This window comes from Panthera pardus, unplaced genomic scaffold, assembly GCF_024362965.1.
Source record: "Panthera pardus isolate Hobbes unplaced genomic scaffold, ASM2436296v1 HiC_scaffold_6, whole genome shotgun sequence".
NCBI classification, from domain to species: Eukaryota; Metazoa; Chordata; class Mammalia; order Carnivora; family Felidae; genus Panthera; species Panthera pardus.
In genome coordinates, this window is record NW_026526991.1 from 90,578,908 (window position 1) to 90,585,523 (window position 6,616).

General features: G+C 37.0%; 1 pseudogene; it reads left to right on the top strand.

Annotated features, from left to right (window-relative positions):
- Window positions 1-2,612: 2,612 nt before the first annotated feature.
- On the top strand, window positions 2,613-3,406 carry LOC109268556 (double homeobox protein A-like; annotated as a pseudogene).
- The last annotated feature ends 3,210 nt before the right edge of the window (window positions 3,407-6,616 follow it).

Genomic DNA, 6,616 nt, shown 5'->3' on the forward strand with positions numbered 1-6,616 from the left:
TAATTATTCACTTCTAAGAGGATTCTAATGTTTTTCTCCAAGGGAAATGTGTGCTACTGACAGAAAGAACAGGTGTATTTTTACAAGTAACTCACATTTACTGGCATGGGTCTCAACAGGAATTGGTGCACCCATGTTCTTTCTCTGCACTAGGCTACAGTACCTAAGGAGAACATGAAAAGATGCTCACTATATCCTGACGGACTACTGGAATTTTCAAAACTCACAAAAGAATCAGAGGGAAAAAAAATTTCCTATGAGGAGATTAAGATGTTTCTTAAGGTGGGCTGGGTGGTCCTCAGACTGACTCTCTTGAGACTGCAATGGATTTGGAGGAACTGGAAGAGAAAAAGGCAAGTCATGTTCTAAGCAAGTATACACACAGGACACCTGTCCTCAAAAGTCTGTGTTTTCCTTTATGCATCTCGAGGAAAAGTTTACATTTGTGTGTAAATTTTTAGTTCTCCTATATTGTGATACTGGGAGACTCTTGAAATTTGTCAAGGTTTCATGTAAATATCCTGCATCCTCATTACACCTTAGAGTGTTTGGTCTGGCAGTGACTGATGGACAAGCATGCCACCGAATCTCCTTGTGAGCTTTGGCAAAATGAGCTGGGAGGCTGATGGCTCTTTTCAGTGGACTAAGACATGGTACCAGTCACGTTCAGGTGAAAAACCCATTTCTTTGGAAATGCTAGAGAAATCACAGACTCACAAAAGTGAGTAAATACTTTCGGACTGCTGCCTACCCCTACTCCTACCCCACCCACACACAACATAGGCAGCAGTGAGGCTCCTATGACATGAAGACATAAAGAAGAATGTTCTTGTTACACCCAATCCATTAAACAAATAATGTTCTTATACAGCACACATTTCCATTTGTTTGGAGTGGCTTATATGCATTGTTTATACAGTCTAACACTCTCTCAAAGTCACCCTGAGCTCTGTGCTTCTAATACTATTCATTAACTTGCCCAATATTGTCAGACCAACAAAAAATCAGAAGTTATCATCCTATGCTCTTGATAACCTTTTATCATGGTCTTCCAGGTTGATTTAGTAGATCTAAAGTGACTACCCTTTTCCAAAGAATAATTCTGGAACATTCATCATTTTCACGCTAATTTAATATTTCACTTTTATTATATATTGGTGATTGGAAGAGGTGATGAAGAGTAGTATTATAGCTGAGAAAAATAACAACCAACAGAAAGGGGGAACTACCCCCCAAAGTTCTTCCCAACGGAGGAAGCTATCTTTATTTGTATAAATAATGAAATTACTCTCTTCCTATCCAAAATCTTATCTTGTGGCTTTCATGAATGGAATTGGAAATGAAGAAACTAGCAGTACACATTGTTAGTAATTTTTATGAAGGTATATGTGTGTGTGTATTTGGTGAGGAGGTGCAAAGTGGGAAACACATTGATAGAGTGAATATGTCATGACACTGATTGGTCAACACAACAAGACTAAAAAAAATTGCATTTACCTTATTTCTGTTGCAATTATTTTCACCAGAACAGTCACTGAAATAGTAGAGACAATCATCTAAGGACTTGCCTCCACTTTAACTCTAGTTTGTCTTTCTGCTAGAAGTCTCCAGCAGAAGCCTCCTAGCTGACAAATTACAATTCATGTTACAGAGTTCATGTCCAGAGTTATCCTTGTTATACCTGACTCAAAAATCAACCTGCCATCTATGACATAATAAAAATTAAATGTCTCTTAATCACAGCACTAACTAGCAAGATGCAGACATAATTATATATTGGAATTGTCTAGGCTCTGCTAATTCTAATATTGAGATATTTCAAAAGAAAAAACAATGTCACGTTATATCTCCAATTCATTAATAGGCATGTTTTTTAACCCACTATTCTTCACGCTGTGTTAACATGTGACAGGGGTCAAGATTACATTAAATTATAGAAAAATTACTATAATTAACAGTGCCATTTGACAGCTTTATAGGTAACTGCTGTTCTTTAATTTGCTCTGAACAAGTTCTATTTTTCACTCTACTTCAGTGCTTTTTTACTCAAAATTTTTGGAACTACAAAACATAATTTTTCCCAAAATAAAAATAAAAATAATAAAATATAATATGGTTCCATTTAGTTTCTTTTTCAGACTGCATTATCTTGTTACAGTAATAATAATAGAAGAGAAAGATTATGAACAATGGATAAAAAATTTCCTTGATTGTAAACAGAGAAAATTATTTGTTTGTTTATTTTCTCCCCTTGCTCAAAGCTTATTCTCCACTTACATGACTTTTGGCCACCATTTAACTTCCTGATTTCAGAAGCAGATCTAATGGAGAATTTTGTTTTGTCATTGGACACAAATCAAAAGCTCTTTATCACTAAAACCCCCAAATGTTCATGACTTAAGCCTCCCATACCCTTCTTCCCTCTCTCCCTTCTTCCTTCCTTCCTTCCTTCCTTCCTTCCTTCCTTCCTTCCTCTCTTTCTGTCTCTTTGTCTTTCTTTTTTCTTCTACTTTCTCTTTGGAGAGATATACTTTGCCCCCATCTAATGTGTATGACAATAATTCCATGACCAAAGAGAAAATTATTTAAAAGAACCAGAACTCTCTTCCAACATGGCTCAAGACAACTCTCCAAACAAGACCATAGCAATGAATCATAGACACAGCCACACCAAATTCACAGAAGATCAATTGAAAATTGATCAAAGCATTTGACCTCATCAAAGCATTTGACCAAAATCTTTACCCAGGTTATGCTATCAAACAAAAACTTGCTTAGAAGTCAACACTGAAGAGTCTAAAATCCAGATTTGGTTTCGGAATTGAAGAGCTAGGTATCAGGGCCAGAAAAAATCAGAACCCGATAAGGAGTTAGAATTAAGCCAAGACCAAGATCATCCTGAAAAGGACATTCAAAGTAGAGAAGACAGATGGTGCCGTACCTGCTATAGAAACCAAATAACTCGAAATTCAACCTTGAAAAGTTAAACCATTACATTGATTAACATACTTGCTTAGCTGGCTTTATGCATGTAGACTTTAGCAACTGTCCTAATAAAAAGAAGCTTCATTCTGGAGTTGGGGCTTCATTCTGACTCGAGTATGAGGACCTTCACTTAACTGCATTTTGTTTGCAGACTCATCTTTTGCGACTCCAACTCTGGCCATATACTCTGCAACAGTACCAGCTATACTTCCACACAATTACACAACCTCATTGAGGCATTTATGAACAACCCATATCCTGGCATCGATTCCAGAGAGCAACTGCTAAGGCAATTGGCATTCCTGAATCAAGAGTCCAAATTTGTTTTCAAAATCAGAGATCCAGATTCCATGTCCAGAGAAAAAGAGAACCTGATGATGAAGACTTAGAACAGAGACAAGACCAGGAACAGGATCTCTGAGATGAGAGAGTTCAAGGCATAGAAGCTACAGAAAATGGCACCAATATTATTATTGGTTGTCTTATTTCTCCAGAGCCAGAGCAAGACGGACAGACAGTGACATGCAATGTTTTGATATCTTCGGCCTGGACTCTAAATCTCTCTCACTCATCTTGGAAACATGTTTTTCTGAACACATCTTCAGATTTTCCAGAGATGAGCCTACTGGAGACACTAAACAGGACTTCAGAAGGCAGAGACAGGAACATGGTGCCAGACAGCCCGATGGACTGATCCTGGACCGAGAGTTCAGCAGATCTCAAGGACAATGAAATTAAACAATATCATTTTTCAGTCATCATAGTAATTGTGATTAAAAAAGGAAAGATTTTATTTTTAAGTAATCTCTATACCCTATGTGGGCCTTGAACTCACAACCCCAAGACCAAGAATTGCACGCTTCACTGAGCCAGTCAGGCACCCCAACTGTGCTTTCTAATAAGAAACATTGACTTGGTCTTCATCCCAGTTTTCAAGCACAGAGCTTCTAAACTTTGGAGTTTCCTATGATGAGAGAAATTAGATGATTGGCACTTTCAGTCCTTCCTCCTGGACCTTCAGGAAGGAGGGAGGGGCTGAAGGTTGAATCAGTTGCTAATGGCCAATGATGTATTTATTTTTTTTTATTGTCATTCTAGTATAGTTAATAAACAGTGTTATGTTAGTTTCAGGTGTACGATACAGTGATTCAATAATTCTGTATATTATTCAGTGCTTATCATGATAAGTGTGCTGTTAATCCCCATCACCTATTTCACCCAACCCCCAACAGCCTCCCCTCTGGTAGCCATCAGTTTGTTCCCTATAGTTAAGAGTCTGGTTTTTGGTTTGTCTCTTTATTCCTTTGTTCACTTGTTTCGTTTCTTAAATTCCACATGAAAGTGAAATTATATGGTATTTGTATTTCTCTGACTGATTTATTTTAACATGTGATTTTTTTAACTTATTTTTTTTAGTAGTCTCTACCCCCACCGTGGGGCTTGAACTCACGACTCCAAGATCAAGAGTTGCATGCTCTACTGACTGAGCCAGCCAGGCATCCCTTGATTTATTTTACTTAGCACTATACTTTCTACATTCATCATGTCATTACAAATGGCAAGATTCCATTCTTTTTTATGGCTGAATAATATTCCATTATATGCATATACCACATTTGGTTTAACCATTGATCCATGGATGGACACTTAGGTTGCTTCCATCTTTGGGCTCTTGTGAAAAATTACACGATAAACATGGGTTTACAAATACATATTTAAAATCTCTGTTTTCGATTCTTTGGGTTATATATCCAGAAGTGAATTGCTGGACCATATGATAAAGGATTTGTAACAGACATTATGAAGCAGGTATTTTAAAAAGTAAACACTGTGACCAAATACAGATTTCTATAAGGAGTATGGTAATTTCAAATATTTTAAAATTTCATATCCAGTTAATAGCTGAATTTCATAAAAATTAAAAGTAAAAATCTTATATAATAGATGGAACCCTTTAATTTATGGATACACATACATACACATGAAGATATCTGATATATATACTTTAATTAAAAAAAATTTTTTTTACATTTCTTTATTCTGGAAAGACAGAGAGAGACAGAGCATAATTGGAGGAGGGGCAGAGAGAGAATGAGACACAGAATCCGAAGCAGGCTCCAAGTTCTGCAGTGACAGCACAGAGCCCGACATGGGGCTCGAACCCACAAACTGTGAGATCATGACCTGAGCTTAAGTCGGACACCCAACTGACTAAGCCACCCAGGTGCCCCTATATGTTAATTTAGCTGATGGAAATATTCTATATTGGTGTTGTCCAATATAACAGCCACAAGCTACAGTTGACTACTAAGTAGTAGAAATGTGGCTAGTATGACAGAAGAATTGCATTTTTAATTTAATTTATTTTAATTTAAATGTATATAGTCACATGTGGCTAGTGGTTACCTTATTGAACATTGCAGATCTAGAAAGCATTTTGTGACCGATTTCATTCAACATTACATTGGTATCCATCTTTTCAATTTTATAAATGTGCTCCTCAAATAGTGGCACCTATTTATTTGATGGCATTAGTAGGTTAGAAAGTACAATGTAAAACTATGTTTCAATAACCGCAAAACTGAAACCATGCCCCATGGGTTAATGAGGTTAAAACTAGGAGAAAATTTTAATCATGTTTTTTAGAGAACTGTTTCCAATCAGCTATTGAGCCTTTTCAGACCCCACTAATAAATCCACTAGCTGTCTCTGCAGAAGCCTGAACTCAAGGTCAACTGATATGGTCCCAGCCCATGAAAAAAGAAGGCCCTGCATTCCTTACTCAAGAAAATGAAAAAAAAAAAAAAAAAAAAAGAAGAAGAAGAAAGAAAGAAAAAGAAAATGAACCCCAGACCCCATCCAGTTTATGCCAGCTCCTGGAGCATACCTATAGCTGCTTCCCCTTACCCTAAGATAACACCTTACATTAGGTGCAGGGTTTTGCTTCATTCTGGTGCTAAGTCTTTACCACAAAATGAACATGGATGAATATCATGTATATGTTTGCTTAGTACCCATGCTCCATCTTTGCTCATAATAGACCCCACCTTTTCATCAATATGTATGTAACCCCAGCCCATCTGATCATTAAAAACTTGTTCTCTCTCCTTTCTGGGAGGTGGATTTGAGCCTTGCCCTCTTACTTCCTTGTCTCCTCATCTGGCTGCCTCTGAAATAAACCCTTTCCTTGTTGAAAAAAAAAAAAAAAAAAAAGAATCAATCTCTTTTTCTTTCAAGGATCACTTTCTCCCATCCAAGTACTAACCAGGCCCGACCCTGCTTAGCTTCTGAGTTCAGACGATTTCGGGCGCGTTCAGGGTGGTATGGCCATAGACTCAAGGATCACTTTCTAATTGTGGACCTAGAAGGGTGATTTTACAGAGAATATTTATGTTGTATAGATGTGTGGTCCAATGTGAACCTTAGACTGTGATAGTAAAACAAATACATACCTAATACTTGAAGGAAAATATTGAATGTATAATACTAATAATATTTAGAAGGGTACTAACTTTGTCAGTATAGATTAAGGTTCATATTGATATTTAAAATAATACCATAGGAGTGCCTGGGTGGCTAAGTCAGTTAAGCATCCAACTTCGGCTCAGGTCATTCATGATCTCACAGCTTG